A 27723-nucleotide genomic window follows, 5' to 3' on the forward strand; every position below is an offset into this window, starting at 1 on the left:
AGAAACTGAAAGCCAGTGAATTTTAGTACTTAAAATCTGTTCTACAGAGAGAACTTTGTCATGAACAGTTGTAAATTCTGCTTCTTCCTAATGAAGATAGACCTGCACTGTTCAAAACAGCATAGAGTCAGTATACTGTTCAAATAAGCCTAAGTTATATAGGTAGAATTTTCTGTCACTTTGCAAGAAGAGGTTACACACTGTACCCTGAATTGGTAACACATTAATACACCACAGGTCTTCCCTGCCTTCCATTTGAGAAACTACAAGCCCATTATAGTCCTCAATCAACTCTCTCAAGAGGTATGGAAAGCAGATGTATTATTGCATCTATTTCACAAAGGGATAATAAGAAAAATGGTTTTCCCAAAGTTAGAGAGCCCATAACAGAGCTAGCAACAGAACCCAGAACTTCCTGAGTCAGTCTTTAAACATCTTCTGATAGTGCTCAAGGAAAGGAAAGAAAAAGGTGTTGAAAAAGTTTTCCTTCCTCGAAAGAGGGACCCTTCCGTGGATTAAGAATTAGCAAAGAATACTAACCCACAGAAACAATGTCCATCTTGGAAATGTGTTTGTTTCAGTGAAAAATAGGTCAGGAATATCTTGTCCTCACCAATGATAAGATATCTGCATCAGTGATTGCAAATGTTTGTTGACTTTTGCCCTAATGGTCTTGATTTTCTTGTTTTAGTTTGAATCAGCTATTATACTGCCAAGAATGCAGAATCACATTTCTGTTACTTGCAGTCAGGAAAAAAAAAAAAAAAAGAGGAAAAAAAAAAAAAGAAGAAAACCTTGCACAATAAAGGATTTTGAAATGTGATTTCCCGTTGTCCCATTCGACCTATTTCAGAGCCAACAGTATCACAAAGACTTAGAGAGATGAAACAGGGAGAAGTAGATGCTGCTTTTAAAGGCTTTTTCAGTCAAAGTGTTGTAATTGGACTCAACAGTATAGTCAAGCAATCCTGCCTCCCTGATAAAAAACGTGTGAAAATAACCTTCTCCAGGAGGACCAGATTTCCAAGGTAGTCAAGGATTTGCAAGAAATCGCCCCATCTGCCTCTGTATCTCAATTTACCTAAGCTATTGTGCAGCAACCATTCTCCAGCACAGCTCTAGCACCCAGAGGAAATCTGCAGCAATTTTTAATAAAGGTTCTTAAAGGCTGATATAGACTCTAGAAGAATCTTATTTCTTTCTACATACCCATCCTTTTATTCTTGTCACTAGGCTTATACAACAACTTCCTTAAGTGTCTTTGAAGGAAATAGTTTTTTTTCCATACATTGGGCCACAACAAAATCAGTGTCTTTCACACTTTTGAGACATAGTTAATTGATGGACAGGATTGATCTCAGTGAGCTGCCCTTTTTATGGATATGGACAGAGAGGTTTAAAATGTTAGTAGTCCCTGATTACTGACACCAACCACCCCTGTGCTGATAATTACCATCCACTCAGCCAAACAGCATGAATAAGCCAGCAACGTACTGCAGTTATCCCAGACAGCTTTGTCAGCATGTCTTTTAATAGTTGGATTCTAATAAGAGCTTCAGATAACATTTGCCACTCATTCCAACATCCCATCACTCTCCCTTTCCTACTTGGAGCCTTATTTATGCATGTTGGTGGTGGTATAACCCATGGATGGGACTTTTTCAGTTTCAAAATGAGATAATGTCGTATATGTCAGAGAAGATCAAATGAAGCTTTCCAATATACTGCCCCAGAGGTATTAACTTCTTAGAGTGGCTTGCCATTTCCCAAAGGATAATAATCTGCCCAGAAAACATGAGCCTCGCAGTCAGTTCCAACTGTTTTAGTGGAAGACTGGGGGAGATCCTGGTATTATTTAACAACTGTAGCTTCTGGCAAGGGTTTAAAATGCACATTTAAACACTGTATTCAGCTCCATTTGTCCGCATGCTGGATTGGATCTGTAGGGCACTGAAGTACAGCACAAACAAATGTGGCTATGTTTCCTCTGAGAAACTCTTACTCCCCCTGGGTCTAGCCTTAACCAAGAATTTTTATTTATTTATTTGTTTTTAGCCTGAGGCAGGTTTTCTTTTGCAAAGCTAACAATTTTATAGTTGTAAATAAAGAAACATAAATAATCAGTGGTGCAAGTAATATAACAGCAATAGGCCCTTTAAGTACCAAAATGTCATCAGAAGGCTGCTGTTTTCTCCACCTGTAGCTCCACGGGGCTGCAATTTACTTCAGAAATGTGGTTACGGCAGATGAGAGTGGAAGTTTCTTGAACTCAGACAACTGAATCATTGAATATCTAGCAATCTTAGGTATTATTCTGAGGACCACACATGGCAAAGAGAACACTAACATGAAAGATGAAAAATCCAGTAAGAAAGGATTTGCCTCTCTGACATAATTTGTTTCTACATTTAACAACCTTAGGTGTGATTTAAGTTATGCCTTGGAGTTCAGAAGAGCATACTGTCATGAAGGAATTCTATAATGAGGCTATTCCTATGGTAAGATTACATATTTTTCACTGTGAGTCTTGCTCAAAAAAAAAAAAAAAAAAAAAAAAAAGCACCTTTAAAATGCCCCCACAAGAATTTTATATCACGCCTACAACCTGGATAAGAAATGTAAAGCAATATGTGTTCTGCTTGAAATAGGATAACACAAGAACATAAGTCCAGCAGCAAGAATAAATACAATTCAGATGGGAACTGGAATTGTCAGGAAATATCCCATTCTGTCACAAATGAGCAGAAGACTAAAGTCACCTCTCTCTCCTATGTCTGCTTCTCTTATGTGTACACACAAACATAGCAAAAGTGCTTATGAGAGCTGCTTCAGACAGCTATGATAAATCAGCAAAACCCACCAGATTACACTAGTCCAGCACCACAGAGATTGATAATCAACCACTAACCCAAGAGTCTCCCGGACAGTAGTCTGTGTAGCAGGAACAACAATGCAAAGTGTATTTCTATATAGGATAGTCAGTACGCTATGCCATAAGTAAGTCAAAATACTCAGCCACATGCTGTTTATACACTTGATAAGGTAGATTCACAGAATTGCTTTTAATCTGTAGCAGAGCAGTGTTCACAATCATGCCACAATGGAGAAGACATCAGTAGAAGTTCTGGGCTTAGAAGGCTTCTAAGATTACAAGAAAATGCAACAGCAACTCTATTTCCAGCTCCAGCGCTTATTCAGCAAAAAGGCTCACTATGTGCAGCCAAATGAGGCATGACTGCAATGTATTCATTAGCATCTGCCTGCACAGGAGACCTCAGCAAGGGGAGAGAGGATCCTTGATCCTGTTGCCCCTTTGAAGGCAACCAGAGAAAACCAACCATTGATTCTGAGACCTCCAAACAAGAAAAAACAAAACACTCAAAATAAACAGATCCATTTTCAACTAAGTTCTACATTCAACTTTGTCTTTTTAAATACTAATGTTAATGAAATCCTAGAAGAACGAAATGGGCTGGTTCACCTAAACAAGTATTACAATGGGTGCATCAACATAAACAGGGAAATCATTTTGTTAGCAAGAAATCTGAAGAAATGTATGGGTAGAGATTCAAAGGGAAGAAAGATGCAGATTTTCTATGTCATTTGTGTATGTTTCTGTAACAGCCTTCACACCTGAAAATTATAGAAAAATGCATATCAATATATATATATATATATATGCGTTTATACCAGCCAGTTCCTGGCAAACTTACATATATTGTTAAGCTTCATCTCTTTGCCTTTGGATTTCAAAAACAACCTTAACTAAAAAGCACACAGATATTATTTTAGAGAAAATTAACCTTATTTATGTACAGTTAGTTGCAAATGTGATAAAGAACATTCACTCTTTTCTGCATGAACTGAAGACATCTGGATTATTTTATCCTCCTATCATTGTCTGGCTCTCATATTGATGAATACATGAGCATGGGGAGTGCCAGAAATTAATTCAATTCTAGAACTTGCATTATATTAGCAAATCAGGGGAAAAAAAATAACAAATTACTATTTCCTTCCTTTTCTCCACCCCTTATTTTAATAAGTGAAATGTCAGGCTGCTTGTTACTATTTCATTAGTGAGGTTTTGAGCATTTATAGTTAGAAGATTTTCACTATAGTTTGAGTTTCTCTTGTACCCTGAGGTTGCCTGGAAAAAAAAAAATCTATTTAGAAAGGGTTAACTTGTGGAACGCACTATAAAACGCAGCAGTAAAAGCTGCAACTATGTTCAAAAGGAGGCTAGCGCTTAGAAAGGGATAAAAAATAAATAAACCACTGTAGAGTAGAAACGCAAGCCTAGAAAGGTTTTGAAAGAACTGACCTCCTTTCATTCCAGAAAATCTGTATGCTATTCTAAGTAAATTACATTTTACCTTATTATTCTTAACTCTGGTTAGTTTATTTCATCCCAAATGTATGTTTTATTGATTAGCATTGGTCACAATTCTATCCATTTCTCTTTGCACTGATTTCCTATCTTTACCAAAGTGTTTTTTCATGTTTATCCCTCATTTAATCTCAAGAAAACTTTTAAATGCTTAGCACAGAAAACTAATCCAGAACCATAATATTAGTTAGATTGTCTGAACTGTAAAAGAAACAGGTACCTTTTTTTTCTTTTTTCTTTTTTCTTTTTTTTTCAGACAGAGAGAAGTAACCAGACCTAACATATCCAGGACAATTTCTGTGATTTGCATCAATAGTTGCTAGACAATTTTCCTGGCAATTAACTTTTAAGATAGTAAAGCACAAATCTGCTCAAGGTCAGGCTTATGGTTAACCTTGTCCAGTCTAGCCACAATTGCAGTGACTGTGGTGTTAGAAAGGCACAAGGCAGCTAGAGTTACTGGTGAAGCAAGCACAGAATACAGACATCATGACTTTATATCAGAGACAGCAGATTCCCGTGGGCAAGTCTGTTCAATATAATAAGCAGCAAGAAAGTGACAGCATCCAGGGTTTGTGAAAATGTATGTCAGTTTTTGGATTGGTGTCCAATTTTCCCGCTTTCCTGTGGAAAAGAATCTACAGCTGAGAACGGACTTTGAAAAGCATTTCTGTGCAGGTATACATGTGCCAGGACAAATCAGGAAGACTTAAACATTAGGAAGTGAGAAATATTTTACCCTATATTCAGTGCTGTGTTTTGATTTAATAAGGAAATCATCAACTGGGTTGTTCAGAAGTTTGCACAGTAGACACTAGTTTAGGTGCCCAAAGAAACCAGTATGTCATGTGCAGAGGCCATGCTTGCACTCAGTAGTCCCTGACACCCCCCCTCCCCCCCGTATAACTGCAATTACCAGCTTCCTTTTACTAACACACATCCCCATCTTTTTAATAAAATTCAGTATACTGACTGGCTTCAGTCCCCAAAATTCCTGCTTCAGTGTTTTCCAGGCCCAACACAACCTGCCTACCCAACACTTGGTTCTTCCCACAATATAATCCTACCAGGTTCCTGACAAAAATAAATAAATAAATATAGAAAAAAAAAATAAATAAATGTAGACAAAGAAATAACAATATTCTGAAGACCAAAGGCTGTCTTAATATGAGAGGAAATACTGAAAAAAAATCAATCAGAACAACAAAACTTTTGGGTGAATGATTAAAATTTCAGAATTTGCAACCACAACCAAAATTATTTTTATGGTATATTCTAGGCAGGGGGAAAGGAAAAGTCAGTGATTGAAAAAGAGTAAGTGGAGAGTATGACATACCCCTGGTAGGAACAAAAGAACCCCCTAGCATCTTTGAGTGATCAAAAGTTTTTGCTTTGAAAACAAAACACAAAACATCTTTTAAGTTCTTTATCACTTTTAGACACTTTTCTTGATCAAAAAACAGAAAAAGATTTTTGCAGGTCACCAGAAAACAACATTAGTGCTTGTGTGCCAGTAGCAGTATGCTTGCAGAAGTCTGGACTTTAGATTTGCAGAGTGTTTGGGAAAGTATTCTCATCCAATAAGCCTAAGAAAGAATAAGGGAAAGGGAGAGGATCCTCATATATATTAATTTATGGTTTATCCTCACAATTCTAATAATAATCTTACCATTGGGAGGATCTCCAGAGCTGCAGGCATTTATTGTTAGGAATGAGCAATCAAATTCAGTTTATAAATGACTGTCAATGCAGTTTTGGACTTCAGAAGATGGAGCTATTTCATGTCTGGTGGTGACTTGATTTGTTTATTCAAACTTTTTATTTGATTATTCAAACATTTCTCTGAGACCTAAAACTAACATCCCAGAATTCTGCAAAAATGCCTATTATATTAGTAGTTCTAATTCATCCATAGCCAAGAATTGCCAGAAATCTGGTTTTAAAAAACAAAACAAAACAACAACAACAAAAAATTTTCTCCCATTATTCCCCACCTACTTCTTTCAAATAACTGTATGGAGAATGTCTGACAGATAAGGCAATGGCCTGGAAATGTATAGTCACAAAAGATATATCACTAATATTTTTTACAGTTCAGTTCTGCTCTCACTTTTTGAAAAAATGCATATGTTTTGTTAATGGTTTGCTGTGAGCATTAACATAGAGTGCAGGGACTCACGGGCATCTCACACTGCATCTCTATTGCTCATAAAGAACCGTTTTTTCATAGTGACTCCTAAGTCACAAACCCTCCATGGGTAAAAAACACAGGTAAAAGCAAGTAAGTGCATACTAAGGGACACATTAAGCAGACAACTATATATTAAGCACAAAACTATGTATTAGTATCATATTAGCTACATATTTTGCTACACAGAAACTTGATTTGTACACATATTTTAAGGAAAGCTAGCATTATGGACATAGACCCCAGTTCAAAAAATCAATGTCAAGTTTAAGCAAATTTAGCATGATCTGTTAAATTCATCAAAAACATTAATTTTTGTATCATTCTGAACTGGTGTCTTCACACTGTGAATGAACTTACCTGATATTTGTATTTAGATGCTGCTTTTGTTAATGGTGACATGTCAGTTTGGATGAAGAAGTATGGCTTCTTTCAAAGCAGGTCTATGGTTCTGCTCTTGATTTTAGCTAAAGCTGCAATGAACTATACAGCTATGTGCCCTGCAGTCTTGAATTTAACTTCTAATCAAAATCTGAAGAGGTATGACTGGCTCTGTGATTTGAATCTAATCCACATGATTTCAGTGTATTCTGACTGAAGATTCTAGTTTGGGGTCTATTTTCCTCCTCTTTGTGCCAAAGTTTTGACACATTGACAAATATCAGGGACACACTGAGGCTCCACATATGGGTGAAAACCAGGGACAGACGGAAGAAGGAGTTCCAGTACAAATTACTAAGAAACAAGTAATGCTTAATAACATACAAAGCATTTATCTATATACACATTATATTTATACTTTAAAATTTTCATCTCAAATGAATATACATCACAAGATCAATTTTTAAATTTTCTCTTCATTTAAAGTTTTTCGTTAAAGTTTTATTTGTTTACATTGGTTACCAAATAAAAAATTAACATCCACCATTTTTTTAGAGATAGCCTTATTGCTGACCTAAGTCACTGATATATGCACACGTGATATAACAACACAGTAGCCGAATCAAATGTGTGTGTGTGTATTCCAAACCACTTATATGAACATCTGAGCATGTGTCATTTTGTGTATGGAACAAAAAATACCAAGATCTACCCCTTTCATACTGCCCAGTTGCTTAAGGAGCCCCTGATTACAGCGGAGTGACTCCAAGGGATGAAGATAAGGCACAAAAAATAAAATAAAATAAAATAAAATAAAATAAAATAAAATAAAAAGACTTCAGCAAGACTTCAGACTTCTTTCTAAATTTTTCTCCCTTTAGTAAGTGAACTGATTTGAACATCTGAAACTGCATTTCCTAACTTCCATCTTCCAACCAGTGTTTCTGTTACTGGGGCAGCTATCTCATATTGCCAAAAAGAAAGATGAGTATCTACCCACAGGGAAAAAAAAAAATCTCTCTTGCTATTTCCCCTCAAGGACAGAATTAGATAATTCACTATTTTCATGTTCATACAGTCCCTTTAATGTCATATCCAAGCAAATCAAAAAAGGCTATAACAATCAATTTCTTTACTCCTTCCCAGCTTATAAAAGAGGCACAGCTTAACTCATTTGTTGCATACTTATTTTCATTTGCATGGGACACTGTGTAGCAAGACTGCTCTGAAGAGTTTATGGAGAGAAAACTGAAATAAAGAGAATGGATTTGTATGAGAGAGCAGAGAGAGAAGCAACTCACTGAAATTCAAAAAATCAAGTATTGTGACAGCTGCTGCTGTAACAGTATGGCAAACCCTGGATTGCCATGAGGTTATTCAGTGCATCTGCACTGAATTTCCTGGGTTACTGTAACATATTGCAAGGATGTGCTTTGATGTGTCCCACATAAATGTCCTCACCACCACACCCTCTTCTTTTCCCTTCGCTCTCCATCTACTCCTGGCCCTCGGACCCCGCACAGCCCACAGCAATGTCATGCTGCATGCCTTCCTGCTCACATGAGCAGCAGTTGTCAGAGAAATGAATCCAAAAGAAACAGTCAATAAAAACAGAAACAGCTGGAACAATTTTACACAGCATGGTTCTGATTTCTAGGTCTATCCTCCACACAAACGCTTTCTTTTTCTCTTTTCTTCTACCTTTCCCAAGTATCTGGATTTCGTATACTATTGTGGAAAAATAGCTACTAGGAAGGGGACAAAGCAGCAAGCCAGTTAGAGGTTTTGTGATTCAGAAATTGGTGCTGCTTAGAGATTTTTTATTATTTTGTTTTTCTTTCTTAGAAATGGCAAAAAAAGGAAATAAGTAGGGAGAGAGAAGAAAAACTATTAGTGGGCATAAGAAAAGGTTCTACAGGCAGGTGCAGCTTTCTACAGCAAGAGGTCTGACAATGTTTTAACATCTGCTGTCTCCACATCCTCCATTCTTCCCCACTTACACCTTCCAACAGAAGGATAGTTTGTAGCTGTTGGCACTTTAACTGCAGGTTTTTTTGTGAGGTAGACCTTACTTTTGTAAGGTCTTACTTTTTCTTTTTGTGTAACAGACCTTACTGAGAGACTGCATCAGCACTGTGTTATTTACAGTGGCACAAGGAACCTCAAAGTCACCCTACTTGGTTTTAGACACCAAACAATGGCACCTGGGGCAGAAGCCATTCTCTGTTACCACTCTTAGGCTCTTGAGATACCACTTTCCACTGAATACTGAAAGAGCCCAGAGCACCTGGGCTTTTAACACAGCGTCTCATCTGAACTTAGAGGATTGAAGGAAATAGGGGCGATCCATCCATAGAATTTAATAAATGTGTTTAGTAAATACAAGGCACAATAAGAAGGAATTAAGTAGTTAGTTACAAAAATATCAATGACATATGCAGCAAATCCTGTAATTAACCTCATGTTTTTCAGCCTAGGACGGTGTGCCAGTCATAGTGGGGAGGGTGATTTCTGAACCAGTTACCAAAGGCAGGATTGGTGGCATGGATTTCAGTTCACGACAGCAATTTCAGAAAGTACTGAGAATACCTGCTTTTCTCTTGATTGCAACGCAGACATATCATAAAACTTTACAACTGTCTTGAGTATTTATTTGACATCAGACTGCACAGGGAACTTATGGGACTTATACAAGAGCACCTTCAAAAAAACATCTTTATTCTACTCAGAAAACCCTTTTCCCATTGTAGGAACATAAAACAAGATAAAAGGATACATCTAAAATATCTCTAACATATTTTCAGGGTTCTAAGCAAAAGAAAAAAAAAAGAAAAAAAAGGAAAAAAAAGAAAAAAAAAGTGATTGAAGCTGGCTAGCTGATTTGCATAAAGGTTTCAGCTGATGGAAAAAAAAAAAAAAAGAACAGATGGTGTGATGATAAATACCTATTTTTCCTAAATGTTAAAACACTCTCCAGAGAAACGAAAGGGTTGAATCCAGTTCCTTACTCCTAAACCCACAATCCCAGCAGACCACCCTAAGAACAGTTTAATGGAACATTCTGAGAGGGCTTTTAAAAATATCCATTAAAATACTAACAAGGATAAAATACAAGGAAAGATATCACACTTTCCAGCCGAGCATCCACATTGTAGTTGTCCTCTCAATTAATTTGAGCATGGAATGTGGCCATAAATTTTAGCCTTGCCATGAGGGTACTATTATAGGAGACGAAGGCCCTCCTTCAAACTTGCATTCTTAACCAGTGGGAGAATGGCCTGAACCCAGACCTTCACCATACAAACTGTTTTCTGCAAACACACTTTGAATTTGCATAAGTACTTCAAAAACTTGGCCTAAATCTTTGTGGTATGAAGACGTCACAGGAGAAGCCTTTCTTTCAGGTCACATTACTTCCTTTCAGTTTTTTTTTCCAGTTAGAATCCAGAGATCTGGAGAGAACAAAAGATGAAGAATCAAACTCTTTTCAAATCTTTACATTAGGGTCAATTTAAGATTTAAGCTAACATGGTGAATCTCATTTTACTCAAACTTCCAGCAGTACAATTGAGAACAGTGCCCTCCTGTGAAAATATATAAATAAATAAATAAATAAATAAATATGAGGGACAGATTCTATCTAGTCATAATTAACTAAATTACATATGTTTGAATGAAATCAGAATTTGTGTCAATATTCCCCAAACCTGCAACTCACATAGAGCATTTTTGAATCAGAAATGTCTCTGATTTTCAGCTCCATCACTGAAGCCAAACATGGTGTCCCCCAGTAAGTCAGCCATATTTCAGGCTCTTATAATTGCAATACATTACTTCAACTTTCCTTAATAATGGTGTGGGATACTTCCTGTATATAATATATATACATAATATATATAATTATATATATAATACATATAATATATAATAATATATAATATATTAATGTGCTCAATATGTCGGCACTTTGCTGCTAACTAGAGAAGTTTAACAACACAATGTTCAGAGACCACAAACACATCCCTTCTCAGGTACTCTGTGACTAACTAGCTACTAGTTGCAGATCCTGTGGCATTTACAGAAAGAATGAGGAATAATGCTGGCAGTTCAGCCAAATATTCCCTTTCTCAGTACAGTATGCACTAGTGGCCATGTTACGTGAAGGCTTCAGACAAGTGCTGAACCATGCTATGCAGCTGGTCTCTTTCCATTGTGGCCTGATGTAGCAATAATATTACTGAGTCATTCATGTATTAAACACTTAAACAATGATATTTAATAGAATTAAAGAACTTTAGGAAAGGTAGTAGGAATTACCTGAAATTTACCTGGAATACAATTCCCTAGCTTAAATACTTTATTAACATAACTATCAGCTACAACCTGCTCACACACATGTCAAAACAGAGAAGTGACAGCAAGAGTCTCTGGAGTTCCCTCAAACTGTGGTGTCGTATTCAAGGCTGACCGCAGCATGCTCTGCACCTCCACCAGGAACTCACTTCTGCCAGATGCCAAAACAGAGCAGATAACACTGTTTCATGCTGCTTGTACTGAATTCAGAATGACCTTAGAACTCTGCAATGCAAGCACAGCCCAAGGACAGTTAGAAAAACTGGGCTGCAAGTTGCTGTGAAATATGGGCAGCACAATAAGCAGTTGAGATGTGAAGAGATGTCTTGAGCAGGGTGGACTGTAGTACCCTGCATGTCTAGATAAAACAAAGAGCTTAACAAGGTGGTTACCAATTTTATTTATTTATTTATTTATTTATTTTAAGGATACCTTCATAAGCTTGGCAGCACGAGACAGGGCAAATGATTAGAACAGAAAGAAGCACTTTTTGGTCTGCTGTCTTTACATAATAGTGCGGCTTCACTGGCAGATCCACTGTCAGGAGAAGCATTTCTGCAGTTTGTAAGAATTAAATTCTTACATCCTGTGCTGGGGGAATAATTGAATGGCAGCCCTCTGGGGACCAATACCCAGAAAGTAGATTACTATGAGTTGGTTCCCAACATATGTTAGTACATACTGTCATATTCATAGCATCATAGCATCATAGCATCATAGAATCATAGAATCATAGAATGGCCTGGGTTGAAAGGAACCTTGAAGATCATCTAGTTCCAACCCCCCTGCCATGGGCAGGGATGCCACCCACTAGATCAGGTTGCTCAGGGCCTTATCTAACCTGGTCTTGAACACCTCCAGGGATGGGGCATCCACATCTCCTCTGGGCAACCTGTTCCAGTGCCTCACCACCCTCTGAGTGAAGAATTTCCTCCTAACATCTAATCTAAATCTCTCCTCTTTTAGTTTAAAAACATTCTCCCTTGTCCTGTCATTATCTGAATGAGCAAAAAGTCACTCTCCATCTTTTTATAAACCACCTTTAAGTATTGAAAAGTTGCAATAATTTCACCCCAAAGGCTTCTCTTCTTTAGGCTGAACATCCCCAGCTTTCTCAGCCTTTCTACATAGGAGAGGTGCTCCAGTCCCTTGATCATCTTCGTGGCCCTCCTCTGGACCTAACAGCTCCACATCCTTCTTGTGCTGGAGGCCCCAGACCTGGACAGAGCACTCCAGGTAGGGCCTCACAAGGGCAGAGCAGAGGGGCACAATCACCTCCCTCACCCTGCTGGCCACTCCTCTGTTGATGCAGCCCAGGATGCAGTTGGCCTTCTGGGCTGCAAGTGTGTACTGCTGGCTCATGTCAAGCTTTTTGTCCACCAGAACGCCCAAGTCCTTCTCCCAGTCTGTACTCATGTTTGGGATTGCCCCAGCCCACATGCAGCACCTTGCACTTGGCCTTGTTGAACCTCATTAGGTTCACATGGGCCCACTCATGTAGCTTGTCCAGGTCCCTTTGGATGGCATCCCTTCCTTCTGTTGTATCAACTGCACCACTCAGCTTAGTGTCATCTGCAAACTTGCTGAGCTGCACTTGATCCCACTGTCTATGTCATTTACAAAGACATTAAACAGTCACTGCAGCCCAGACTGCCTCCAGTCCTGACCTCTTTAATGAGCTCCTCCATATTGGTGAGCACCAGGTCAAGTAACGCTTCTCCTCTCATTGGTTTGTCTAATACCTGGACCAGAAACTTATCCTCAGCGTATTCTAGGAATCTCCCGGATTGCTCACAGCCTGCTGTATAGTTTTCCCAGCAGACATCCAGGTGGTTGAAGCCCCTCATCAAGATGAGAGCATGCAAGTGCAATATTTCTTGTAGTTGAAGCAAGAATGCTTCATCCACAGGCTCCCCTTGATTGGGCAGCCTGTAGTAGACCCCAACCACAAGCTGTCCTTTATTGGTGTGGTCCTTAACTTTCACCCACAAGCTCTCAACCTGTCCGTCGCTGTTTCTCAGAGGCAACTCTTCACAGCCAATCCCTTCCCTAATGTAGAAGGCAACACCCCCTCCCTTCCTTCCCTGCCTATCTCTTCTGAAGATTTTGTAGCGCTCTATTCCAGTGTTCCAGTTCTGCGATCCATCCTACCATGTTTCTGTGATAGCAATCAGGTAACATTTGTCTAATTATGCCATGGTTTCTGACTCCTCCTGCTTGTTTCCCATGCTGTGTACATTGGTGTAGAGGCAATTCTGCTGGGCTATCGGTTATATCACCTTCGCAGAACCCTTCCTGATTGCATTGGGAGAGTTCACAAGTATTTCCCTGTTGTTGCTTAGAGTGACAATGTTCTCAGGTATGCTTTCTTCACTCAGAGATGCATCCCCTTCCTTCACTACATCTAGTTTAAAGCCCTTCTGATAATCCCAGCCAGCTTACTGCCCAGAACACTCTTGTCCCACTTGGTCAGCTGCACCCCTTTCGGCATCAGCATGCCCGGTTTCTCAAAAGTGCATCCAAGGTTGTAGAACCCGAAACCTTGGGCACCAGTCTCACAGCCAATCATTCACACGGTTCATTCATCTCCTTCTTCCTGGGTACCAGTCACCAACTAGGAGGACAGAGGAGAACACTACTTGCACTCCCTATCACTTCAACATCTTTCCACAGGACATAAAATCCTTGTTGATATTTCAGAGCTTCCTTGTTACAGCATCATTTGATCCTACTTGAAAAAGCAGGAAGGGATGGTGGTCTTCGGGATCCATCAGACTTGGTAGCTTCTTTATAATATCGCGAATATGGATCCAGGCAGGCAGCAAACCGCTCCAGAGAGATTGTCCGGGCAGCAAATCAGAGCCTCAGTGCCTCTCAGAGAGGAATCTCCAATGACTAACACCCTTTGTGCCTTATTTGTGGTACTGGTTCTGATGCAGGTAGGAGACTGAGCCAACTCTGTGTGGTTGGTCTTTCTAAGTTCCCTATGATTGGCCTTTCTGAGGTATTTACTAGATCTCCCGGAGTCTCCTCTCTCCAGCTCTAGAACATCATATCTATAGTGCAGGGGCCCTTCAGGGGCAAGGGGGAGACTCCTCCTGCAGCTCTGATCAGAGACAAGGGTCCACTCTCCCTCATCCTTTGAGTCTTTCAAATGTGATCATTCTGGGCTGCAAGCATGTTTACCTAACCCTTGCCTGGACTTAAGGCAGGGCTGTTGCTCAGACCGTGTCAATTTATAACACCATTTGTCAATCTCCCACTCAGACTACTGAATGCCACGCTGTCTGGTGAGCTCCTTTCATAACAGAGCCACCTGTTTGAAGAGCTCATCCAGCTGGGCACATGTGCACACATGACACCCGCCTCTGCCTTCAGGCCCTTGGGGGACTTTCAGAGACTGAAGTTCCCTGGAACTGAAGGTCTGGGCTGCTCTTTCAATCCTCGGGAGGTCTATTTGGGTGTAGGCAATTGCCTGGGGAGGTTGTGGCCACCCGGTCTGGGTTTCAGCCTCAGCCAGGCAGACTTGGTGGGTGGACACCATTTCTGTTGCTGTAGAAGGCCCTTCCTCCCCTGTTTCCAGAACACAAAATGGCTGACTTTGCACACCCTGATGCTCCACATGCCCTGTTTGCCGCACTCCTTGTCGCTTGCACTCCCCAGGGGCTGCCTTTGTATGACAGAGGAGGGGCACTCCTGTCTCTGACCAAGACTCGTCAGCCACCCTTGTGAAGACTGCCGGGTCCTGGCAGCTCCCTCTGCTGCCTCAAGGGGCCTCAATGTAGGGAATCCCCTGCACGCCACGATTCCCCGCTTTGCTGCAGAACATTTCTGCCCCGGAGCTGACCGCCTCAGTGAGAATATTCTTAGGCCATCCTTTGAAAGATACAAAACATACATCTGGAGCAGGTGGCACATGAGGCTAATCTGAGGGGCATCAGGAAGCATTTCAACTCTGGCAAGCCATTAGCAGTAAGATTGCTTTATTTAGCATCTACTGAAATGGCGTGGCTTTACCCTATATTGCACACAGTTTAGCATTCAATAGAGACAATAAAATCACAGATACTTAAAACAAGAAGAATCCAACCCAATAACAAAGAAGGATGGCAGCCCATGGTTATTTCTTGAATGCCAAGTTTGGCAGGTGTGTCATCATACAGGCTGTGCTCACTCTCTGGGCTTGGTTTGATCTCTTCTAAAATTCGCTGGTGAAGAGCTAGCTGTTCAGTTCAAGCTAGTTACCTAAGATACATCTGTATCAGAGGGAGGAAAGCAGCAAGAGAAATCTCCACAGAACTTAATCCACCATAAGGGATTTCTGACACAAGTAGGATGTCCCCTGGGAGTGCCTCATGAGCATTTCAGGTAACTAAAACTTCAAGTAGATACATAATTCCAAAGTTGAAAGAATGAATGATATGCCTAGACATCAAAATGAAGGTACGATTGCAGCACAGAAAAGCATAGATTTGTGCAAGAATTATTCTATCTGGCTTGGCTAAATATAGCATTGAAGACATGGCAGCATGACCTATGGCATGAGCTAATAACCAGATCATATACAGAGGTTTCAAGGGCTCTTGTACTTGGCTCATTTTGAAGCCTACATTGTCACTCTGTCTCCACTACTGTAGTAGGTAGTCCATGACTGTGACCTCCTCAGTCTGCAATCAATACCACTTCACATGTAGGCATGTTCAGGGAGGCAGGAAGAAACTTCTAGTCACTATGTTGTTTTCACTTTTTTTTTTTTTTTTTAAGCTTTATAGTCAAAACACAGAAAAGTGAGCATTTTTAACAAAACTGCTGTAGCCCCAGTTGTTGACAGCTAAGTAGTTTTTTTTTTTTTTTTTTTTTTTTACTGTTCATCAAGAATAAATACTTCACAGTAAACTATATATGTTTGGTGTTTGGGTAACATCACTTTCTGCACATGGGTTCCTGAGGCCATCAACAGAAGCTGGAAAAACAGCTTGATGGCTCATGCATGTTTGGACAAAGGCACTCTTTTCACATAAGAATCTAATAAAATGTGAAAGCCAGCTCCGTGTATATTCCTGCAAAAGTAACAGTGGCAGGAGGAAAGGGAGATACTCATTCCACTCAGTGAGGGCCCCCCAGTCTGTAGACTGCTTTTGACCTTCAGTGAAACCTGAGCAGACGGGATCACCATTGCTACTCTTCTGCAGATGGGAATCAGCTCAGCCTTGGTTGACTGTGGCTTACAGGGCTGTCAAGTAGTGGCAATTTGGAAGGACAGTTTAAAGTAATCAAAAAGATTTTAAATGTCTCATGGAAACCCTTTGAGGAATAGTCATTAGAGAATGAGACTTTTAGAAAAGGCCCGGAGACTGCTGTGAGAAATTCTTTTCAGCTACATGAGACTTGGCAGGTCTGAGATTAGCTGCACTCCTGTAACTTTCACTGCCAAAGACAGGAAACAAATAATATTCATTCTGCCTAAAATGGTAGAGAAATCTACTATCTGATGAGAATCCCTTCAAAAACTAGGGGAAGACACACAGGGCAAGAAGTCTGTAACTGTATTTCAAGTCATGCTCATGTACTTCAAGACTGCTAGGTGATCTCCCTCTAACATTATGGTCATTGAGAATTCCAGAATTATTTTTATTAACTCTCTCAAGACTATCTAGGGCTGTGCCCTGGCTCCTGAAAGCATTCCCTCCATTAAGCATCACATTAGTCCAAATATGTTTACCTTCAGGGCAAGGTGTAAGGTTCATCTATTCATTCAGGTTTATGCCAGTGGAATGAATGCAAGGCCTTGACTATGGGTTTGCTTATACAAGGAAGGTGGGGTGTGAATTTACAAGCTACAGCGTGAATTTACATTATGTTGGCTGCTCCCTGCATGTGTACTTTAACATGCACTTGAGGAAGCTACTTCATACAAAGAAACTCTTAGTATGCACTCTCAATGTCCATATGGGGTTTCAGAGCAGAGTAGCTAAGGCAACATCAATCCACATCTTAGCTTACTGCTGGTAATTTACCTGTACAGACAAGTCTTTGGTTGTGAATTTGCCTGATTTCCAGAAACTAATGCCCAACAGTTCAAACAGTAAAGTTTCTGTAAAATCTCAACAGGAAACAGGAATAAAGGTTACCAAAAAAAAAAAAGTAGTGCTTCCCTTAATTAAAAATTATGTTTCTGCTGTTAGATCTGTATGTGTACCTAAGTAGCCACTGTTAAAAGTGAGGTTAATTTGCCATCTAAAAAATAAAAAATAAAAATCTTTAAGATCGTAATATTCTGGTTTGCTCGCTTTAGGTGGTATAAAAAGTCTGGAATTTCTCCTCACTTGTACACCAGTATTTCTGTACCAAAGGAAAATGCACATTCCAAGAATGAGCAAACAAACTGACACACTAGATCTCAAATCCATATTCAGTCCTCTATAAACTCAGAAAAACTTGTGTATTGGCATGTCTTGAAACATGCAGGTGCCTGCTTACCTCTGTGATCAGCTGCCCACCCAATGTAACTTAACAGGGCTGCATCTGTCTCAACAGCACTCTGCCACAGTTAGAAAAGTAAGAGTGTGGCCCTGTTAATTTCCCAGAGGGCACAAACATGCATACTTTTCATGACATTTCCTTGCTAGAGGCCTAATAAAAAAGTCTGTTCTTTAAAACAGGCTGTGTATCAGTAAGAAATGATCTCCCACTCCCAGTTAATTCATTCTAAATTCTAGGTCAACATCCACTTCAGGGTCTTCCAAGTGCATGTTGTCTCATCTATGTTTGTCTTCAAGATTATAAATTCCTCAGGGTATGCTCTGCGCTTCTCTGTGTCTTGTTCAGTGCTGATCACATCATCAAAGATTAGCAAATAATTTTTACTATTAATAATAATAAATAAAATGTGGCAAGATGTTCTTGCACTTGTTTTTTGCCTGCAAAGCATGGCACAAGAGAAGATGGCTTGGATTGACCTGGCAAGAAACAGACTTTTCAGGATATTGAAAGGTCAGGTCCGCAGAGAAAGAACAAACACTTCAACACTCAATCAACACACTACGGGCAAGCAATTCTCATTTAAACTGTTCAGTTTGGAAGAGTGATAGTCTTTCCTTTCCCTGGGCTCTTCTGCATGTTGGGCTTTCCCCCCCCTCTCCTCTGCATGTAGAAAGCTGGCTGGGGTAACTAAAGTGCAGTAAAGTAAAATAAACAGATCAGTAAAGTGCTGAGTCCAGTCATTTTCCCCAGGAGAATCTGAGAAGCTCTGAGGCTTTATTGGGGATTGTAATTAACACCTGACTGAAGCATGTTTATGAACAAAGTTGGGGAGGGAGAGAGATGTTTCAGCCTTGAAGTGAATGGTTTTGAATTGGCTCAGCTTTATTGGCTATTTTAGCAGTGGCCATGATTCAGTACAAACCTGAAATGAAAAGGAGTTTGGGGCTTCTTGCCACCTCCTCCTCCCACCCTGATCTAGCTCCATGTGTTTCCATTTAGTACTGGATAACAGGCAATTGATGTCTGGAGTCTAATGCAAATGTTTATTCTGCTGTGGAATTATTAGCATTATTTTTCAGTTAGATATAGCTTATTTCTACTTTAGATTAACAAAATCTCATTTAATTTTTTTTGTGATCACATTATAGACTCAGATTATCATCTCCTAGATTCAGGCTGCACCCTCTTTCTAATTACCTCTCTTTGTTAGAGACTAAATCCTTCAAGTTCTTCCAGAATTAAAAAGAAAAATCTCCCACTGGCATTAGCAATGAGTAACAACAAAAACTGAGAACATTATGGATTTACTTTACTGAGTTCTATTATTTTCATATTAGAATGGTTTCATGAGCGCACCCACTGCATTCTATCTGTCTTTCAGGGAGAGTTTATGTTTGTGTTTCCCTCTTTGTTTTTGACTGATCTTAACTCAGCTATGTGAAGTAAGTTTTCAACTTATTATATTTAGAAGAGAATCTGGATTTTTGCTTCAAGGTTTGCCGAGATAAAGCTGGAGTTTAAGCTTCAGAGCACCCATATTTTACCATCGTTCCTACAATATTAAAATCACAGAAGTTTGTTGTGATCAACAGATTGATTTACACCATACTGGATAACTTGCAAAACATACCTGCTCATATCAGGTGTGTAAACAGTTCCACCTGTGAAATTTAGTTTGAGATCCCTCCATATTCCATGAAGTCTAATCAAGTGCTCTGTAGTAAGAAAACATGTTCATTGTGTGCTTAAGTACAGCACATAATTAAAACATAATAACCACTGACATTAATACTGCTGTGCCAGCGGTAATTCCTGAGATTAAAATCCTGGCTTTAGACCTGTAGTACACAGTGTTGACAGTGCTTTCTCTATATAACCAAAACTTAAAAAGAAGAAGAATGCACCAGTTGAGCAGCACCTGGGCCTATCTGCTTTAGTCAACAGTTTATTCCAAGTATGCAACGTTACTACAGTCTTGTGTTTAATTGCTAAAGACACAGTATTTTCTAAAGAAAATATGCCCAAGGATAGAAAAAGTGCACTAATTATATGTCCTTCTGCTCAGCAATCTTTAATTCTCATTTATATAGCACAGTTAGATGAGTTGTAATGTCAAAGGAATCAAAATTAATCTCATCTTCCTATAGCAGAGACGGAGAAACTGTAAAGCATTGTCTACATGTACAGAACAACAACAACAACAAAAAAAAACTAAAACGGTAAGAAAATAAAATGTCCTAATAATCTGATCAAATGTCCATTTTGCTTGGCATTTCTCCAAGTTGCTAAGATTTCCAGGCATTTGGTCAAATGACTGACAATATAATCAGGATGATGGTAAGCAGACTGGCTATTGTATAAACATCTCTTTGGGCAATCAGTCAAACTACAGAGTAATGCTTTCTGTTTCATAAAAGTAAGATGAAATGTTTGTGGCATTTATGTGCCCATTAGCCACAGCACAAGTCTGAGTAATAGTTATGGAATTTTCCTTGAGCTTGGTTAAAGGCTACTGATCTACTTGTTATAATTATTGAGAGCTTCCATCTGAGAAGCATGGTATTGTAAATTTGGCAAAAGCATATTAGGCAAGTTCACTCTATCATAGCCACACAATATTAATCAACTCTCGCTATGTCTTCTATCTAGATATTTGTTTCACTGGCAGTACTGAGGCCAATACATACAAGAAGGCCAGCTAATTAGACGTCTAATAGTATATGTGCACATTTTAAAGGATAATTTACCATGACAAGCAAATCCATATGAATCGCTCTCACACTTCCCTAGACTTTAGAGGTCCCTTTGGTGTTACTTTTGGCACTGGACTATATCGGGGCAGACACGGCCATGATTCATTTGAAAGGTATAATGCTAGGGATCCACAGCTCTGTGGGTCTTCCCACTACAGCATCCAAACATCTACTAGAAGGCTAAATGTGATATGTGCATTGCTACTTTAGCTAACATTCTAAAGCCCAATAAGCACCTGGAACCATCTCCCAAGCTTGCAGGGGAGAGTGTCTTCCTTATTTCCCACCACACAGCTTCTCAGTACTCAGTCCAGTTTTTGAGGCTTCACAGACAACGCATCTGACCCTGCAATTTAGTCATTAAAAACACAGCTGGAATCCAGTTTAAAAACAGTCCACACACAGGTTTTGTGTGTGCATGTAAATTTTGTCAGGCCTCAGTGACAAGCTACCAGCAAGAAGGCCACATCCTTTGTGCTTTGCTTGTTTGGTTTGGGGGCCTGGAGGAGGGTTTTTTTTGGTTGCTTTTGTTTTAGTTTTTGCTCTTTAGTATTCCTAGAAATTGAAACATTTTTTGAATTAATCCATTACTCTTTTGTTTTGCAATTTTCCATATATGCAACCCAAACCATGCATTACACTTTACCTTAGTGCTATCTCCTATGCAACTAACAATTCCTTGGGGGAGGAGAAACTCTCGGAAAAAGCTTCTTGTTCAAAAGCTAATGTATGATTCATGTGTTCATGTTACGTCTTCCAACAGCTTTGCTTTGCCTGTCTAGAACCTAAGCAGCACTGTGTACCATCCAATCTGACTCTTTTAAGGGGAAGGTGACACTCCTGAATGATGATTCTGCACTTCACAGCTCAAGACTTCATAACATGTTTGCAAGTGACACAATTCTCCTTTTCCTTCTTGGGCAGAGTGACTTAAACCTATTTTGAGATCTATGGATTTAGGAATACAATGAGCACCTTTATGAAGAAATTTGGCTGTGTGGACTGAAATCTGCTTTCACCAATGCAACTTGTTAGAACCTTCAAAAGGTCTCTCTCTACTGTTTATGAAACCTACAGCATAAAAAAGGTAAATTGAGAAATACTAGACAAAGTTATCATTTTCTTATTCAGAGTTCATAGCTGAATCATAGTCTGTCTCTAAGCCCACATGGAGTGGCACACAAAAAGTAACTAACAAATCACAACAAATCACCGAGTATGGCTTAAGACCTAGTTTTGCAAAGACTTGTATATGTACTTAACTTCACATATACTAACTTTCTCATTGAATTTTCTTCACCTAAGTTAATTCAAAGCAGCTGCTTGTGGTCTTAAGCTTAAGCACGTACCTATTTACTGGACCGAATATGAGTCTGCTACTGCCACTCTACCTTTCCAACTTCTCTTTTCCTCAGTCAAGGGCTCTGTTGTCATCCTCTTTGGAAGTTGGAGTGGACCTTCTCTGATGCTGGACCACAGCCTTGATTTGTTTAAGGTACCTAGACAACAATAATAGTGGAAAATGTCATCAAGTAACTGCCTAGTTGTTAAGTTGTGTGTTCAATTAAATTAGTATTTTTGACTGAGCAGAGTGCAGAAAATAGAGCCAATACCTGCTAGATTTTTGGGGTCAAGTACAGTGGATATATGAACACTACATATACATATACATATATATCTACACTCTAGATATATGAAAAGGAAATGGGAAGTTGTATTTGGCCATCTCCCTCCCTCACATTCTTTTTCCTTTCCTTCTACTGGTTATTACACTAGTAGGAAAATACAGGAAAAGCAGAGGAAGAGGTGGGCATATCTCTCTCTGCTTCATATATCAGTAAGCAAAATCAACCAGTCAAGCATGAAACAGCCAGCTGCCTTTCTCAGTCAGGGCTCCCATTTATCAGTCTAAGCCACTGCAGAGCTCCTGTGAGTGGTGTGCTTCTGTTCAGAAGAGATATAAGCTTTCATCTGCTCAGCCCTGCCACTGGGATGGGGTGAGAGAAAAGAGAAGAGATACAGCCCTCATACTGGTACTTCACCAACCATTGCAGAGTACAGTCATGAAGTGGACCTGAACATGTCCCGTCTGGGTACATTTCCACCATTTAAAACCTAAAGCACATGCCACAGTGAACAATGTTATTGCCTCCTCAAAATCCATACATAGTTAAAGATCATTAAAAGTACTCCAGCCTCTTCATTTGTTCTCTTCTGGGAACAGAAATAAATGAGTTTTACACTAGATTATGGCTGACTTGTTCAGTTGCCAAACATTTGGAGACTGCAAGTATCCCAACAAAGCTCAAGCATATTATCATATTGCAGAGAGGGGAGCATCTTTCTCAAGGTCTCTGCTGCCTCTTTCCATTTATCTTGCACTTACCTTAAATACAACATGAGCTGAAGCAACTCTGAACCTCCCAAAAGACACTTAGTATGTGAAATGATGATGCCCATAGACGGTCAGCACCTAAACCGCACGTGAGTTTGCAGATCAGAATCAATGCTTTATGCCCTGAGGCAAATCCGTAAGCCAGAGCAGGCTTTGGAAAGTGAGAATAATATGCTGCCTGTGACTAGCTCCACTAAATAAGAAAGCAGCTGTATTTGTACAGCAGTCTTTAAGATTTTCAGTTTTTGCAAGCAGACACCATTTTGTGACATCTGGGAGGGAAATGTGAATTCCAAGCTTGCTACATATAGGGTCCCAATCAGATCTAAGATTTAACAGAGCAATACTTGATTTGAGTCCAATTTATTTTGGGATTGGGAGGTTATTTTTTGAAAAGGATATAACTCAGTGTGGCACTCCAAGAACAGAAATGTGTATGTAGATGAGAGCTGGAAGGAAAGTAGTTTTCCTATTAAACCCTGTGAAAAAAAAAATGCTACTAAATGTATTTTTACAAAAAGAAAAATGGGACAGAAGAACAGTATCTTTCAGTTAATTGTACCACACATCTGGGAAACTGAAAAGAACTAAGAGATGATCAATGTCTTAAAAAAATGAAGCAATATGTTTCCCAAGTTACTAACCTATAAAACAAAAAGTAGGCACAATAATGAACTCAGATGCTCCATTATTCTGTTATGGTCTGCACAGGGTTGAAAGTGCTGAGTGGGACTTTACTGTGATAGGGAATGTAAAAATTAATGGGAAGAAAAGAAAAACAGAAGAGAAAGGAGTGAAGTGTTCTGTAACAAAGGACTTTCCAGTGACTTTTGCACATACACACTTCCCTCACCATGACAAAAAGCTGCTCTCAGCTGATCCACAGTCTTTCTTCCTCTCAACTGTCACTGATTTTAGGCTCTGACCACTGTCAGATTGCACATGCCTTGTGTCAGACAATTTTTTTTAGACTCAATTAAACCAAATTTGAGTCCACCCAAGAGGAATCCTACTCCAGATGCACTTCTGCTCTGATAGACACTCTGTTCCAAACCTACTGAAGACAATAAAAGAATCTGGGGGTGGAAAGACACCTTCTTCTTCAATTAAAATAATTTGTATCATGTAAAAGACTCACAACAGAAGCAAGAAGGGTTTATGAATATCAGCTGAAATCAGCCTCACAGAGAAAGTGCCAATATTTAAATTTCTATTGCTTAGCACTCTTTGGGTTGGGAATTAGCGCAGTCTTCTGATTAACTACTTGCAGGGAGCACCAGTTTGACCTTTTGCATGCAAAACTGCATGCCCTAAATTAATTTTTCCTCTCTCTCTTACTGAGATAAACAAGGCCAGTTACATGACACAGGCTGCCCTTTTCCTCTTGCCATTCCATATGCAAAATCAATCCTAACCAGTTAATCCTCTAATTTAAGAGCAGACTTCTGAATTTTTGTAAGTGATTAGAGGGATTTTGCTTCTTTTAAGCAGTTGTAGGTCAATAATTTGTATTCAGATTGGAAGCAAGTACAATAGCATCATAATAACATAAGTTTCCTAATAGCAGGTTTGCATGAGCACTTCAGAATGAGCAATGTTCATTAATATATCTTTACAAATATGATGGAACAATATAATCACTACAATGGTTAGTTAGCATACCTCTCCAGAGAACATGGGAGAATGAAAAAAGGGGAGAAGAAATGACCATGTTCAGCAGGTGATCAGTTATCCTTTTCTGTATAGATAATAGATAAGAAACTCCAACTATTCAGTTTTCAAATATTATTAACTAATTTGGGGAATATTTAAATCACATTATTACTCAGACATTCTCATTATATTCTCAATTGAAATTATGCATATCAGGAACAGATTTCCTGAAATCAGATAAAATTACTCTGAGGCCAAACATGTAGACTTTTTAGTATTTATTCTCCAACAAATCATGAGGAAACATAATCAACGTACAGAATACATTGCCATATCTACATAGATGAAAATTATAGAATCATAGAATGGAATCGTAGAATAGAATCATAGAATTCTTTGGGTTGGAAGAGACCTTAAAATCATCTAATTCCACCACCCTTGCCATGGGCTAGGAGATTTTCCACTAGATTAGTTTGCCCAAAGCCCCATCCAACCTGGTCTTAAACAATTCCAGGGATGAGGCATCCACAAGTTCTTTGGGCAACCTCTTCCAGTGCCTCACTACTCTCATAGTAAAGACTTTCTTCCTAACATCTAATCTAAATCTACCCTCCCTTAGTTTAAAGCCATTCCTCCTTGCCCTATCATGAGAGCAGAGTAGAGTGAGAGAATCTCAACCTTCTAGCTACACTTCTTTTGATGCAGCCCAGGATATGGTTGGCTTTCTGGGCCGTAAACACGTTGCTGACTTGAGTTTTTCATCCACCAGTACTACTCAGTCCTTCTCCGCAGGGCTGCTGCTCTCAATTCATTAGTCACCCCAGTCTGTACTGATGTTCAAGATTGACCCAGCCCAGTTGCATGATCTTGCACTTGGCCTTGTTGAACTTCATGCCCATCAAAACAAATCTCTGTTTTCTCTTACAACATCCCACAGGATGGCAAACAGAAATGCTACATTCAAGCTGCTATCTCAGACTCTGGTATACTACTACTCTTTATTTGTGGTCAGAGAAACTTATAGTGGCCATATGAGAATAAATTCTAATAATAAAACTTGAAACCCTCAGCTGTGGTCATGCACAGAAATGAAGCATACTTACAAAAATCAATGGAACTGGGACAGCAGCAATCAAGTGCAACCAAATTTGAAAGGAAATTCTAATCCTGGTGATATTTAGTCAATTTTACTTAAGACACAATCAACAATAAGGCCACAGCTTTCATCTTAACAATACACAGTACTTCAGTATATACCATAAACCCAATTATTGTACTAAGATTAAATTGCAATGGGACTATACTCACTAGAACATGGAGTGTGGGCCCAATGAATGGAAATAAATGGAAAACTGTTGACGTTAATGTATGTGTTATACAGGAACAACAAGGATTTTTTTGGGAAGAGTAACACCATCAAAGTCCAAGACATTTGTCTTGACACTGAACAAATGTTTGTCATTTTGAAATACATCCCTATGAATGCCCTGAAACTGTATTTGCATATATTGGAAAGGATGCGTTAGTATGAAAACCCTTTGTGATTTTATATTTGTAGATAACACTACTATATACACAAGCAATCACTCAGATATTTGTGTTTGTAACTTCACTAAAATTATAGGATGCAACTTTAACTATTCAACTCCTGTTACATCTTATCAATTATTACAATCTAACTATATATTGACTCAAGATTTATTACCTATCCCCATTGGTATGAACCTTACATTAGTGAAGAAACTACTACAACGTGATGATCTCTATCAACTGCTAAAACACACCCAGAACAATGGACGCAAAACCCTATTCACCTTTCATCATGACAGTGAAGAAATACACCAAATTTCAGAGGGATTCCATGAGGATGGAGAGCATCGATGGTGGGAAGTCTTGCTTCAGTGATCCACTACATCAACTGGAGTACTTAACCCAATGCTACACCCCATCATTGTCCTGCTATTCTTGTTATATTATGTTTGTTATTGAACATTTTCTTATACATCATGATTTGGAGGATGGCTAAATAAGTTACATCACTACAAGGACATCCCCAGGTATAGAATACCATCTAGCTAAAATAGATGAAACATTCTTTAATAGTTTTAGAGATTGACAAAACATGAAAATTTCCCTCAAACCTTTATTGAAATGTGGCTTTGTCTATTTATAGGCATGGAGGGAAGAGGTGACAACACCACCATTCTGTGAAAGACATGAATTGACTTGAGTCACAGGGTGGAGTGTGGTAGAGTAGTGCTTTCCCCGGGTCAACTATGGTTCAAGATTAACTAATGCTACATCACCCCTTTGTTGTCAATGTGCAGCAGGCATAACAGGCACTCCCTGATTGTGTCTTGGATCCTGTGACCTAGATAGTAGCCCAATCTGGGAATTACTAGAACTGTACATTCTGGAAGGTACCAGAATGGCACAGTTGGTGGAAAGTATCAAAACTGCCTTATTTTAACTATAGGAAGGATGGGAAAGTACTGACTAACAGTCAATCATCCTACAGTTCTATAAATAGTGGTCCTAAGCAAAGAGCCCCTTGAGCTCTCCAGGGATCACAGTGGGCTGTGATACTTGATCTTCCCTGAGTCTCTCAGGACAGACTCCTTGAGGTTTAAAGATTGCTGTTGTACACACCGACAAAGGAGAAAGGGGAGAAGTTAGATTTTCACCGTAAAGAAGGGTGAGGGGGAAAAGGGGGCATTGTAAGCACACAACTCAGTTTAGATACCCCCAATATCCTGCAGCAAGTCTCGTGTGAACCTTGCCATTCTCAAATCTTTAAATATGTTGCTGTTGTTATTGTGGTAAATTATTTTGAATCTTTATGTTAAATTAGCTGATGATTAAGTGCTATTAAAATACGCAATCTAATCTTGTAATTTACCATAAAATATTAAGAAATCTTAAATTGTTGCTAAATCAAAACTATGTAAAAATCTGTTCAGGACAGATTCACATGAGTCCACCTCTCAAACCTGTCAAGGTCCATCTGGATGGCATCTCTTCCCTCTAGAGTGTCAATTGCATCATTCAGCTTGGTGCCATCCATAAATTTGCTGAGGGTGCACTCAGTCCCACTGGCCATGTAACATGAAGACAGTACCTGTCCCAA

At 39.2% G+C, this 27723-nt stretch overlaps 1 long non-coding RNA gene across 1 annotated transcript in view; it reads right to left on the bottom strand.

The window, feature by feature from the left end:
• Positions 1–9138: 9138 nt before the first annotated feature.
• Positions 9139–27723, bottom strand: part of LOC121065312 — a 343045-nt gene continuing 324460 nt past the window's right edge. The window contains exons 13-14 of the long non-coding RNA XR_005816986.1: positions 21940–22047; positions 9139–10411 (exon numbers count right to left, since the gene is read on the bottom strand). This is a non-coding gene — a long non-coding RNA (uncharacterized LOC121065312). The remainder of the gene's footprint in view (positions 10412–21939; positions 22048–27723) is intronic.

Source organism: Cygnus olor, chromosome 2 (genome assembly GCF_009769625.2).
Source record: "Cygnus olor isolate bCygOlo1 chromosome 2, bCygOlo1.pri.v2, whole genome shotgun sequence".
Classification (NCBI taxonomy): domain Eukaryota; kingdom Metazoa; phylum Chordata; class Aves; order Anseriformes; family Anatidae; genus Cygnus; species Cygnus olor.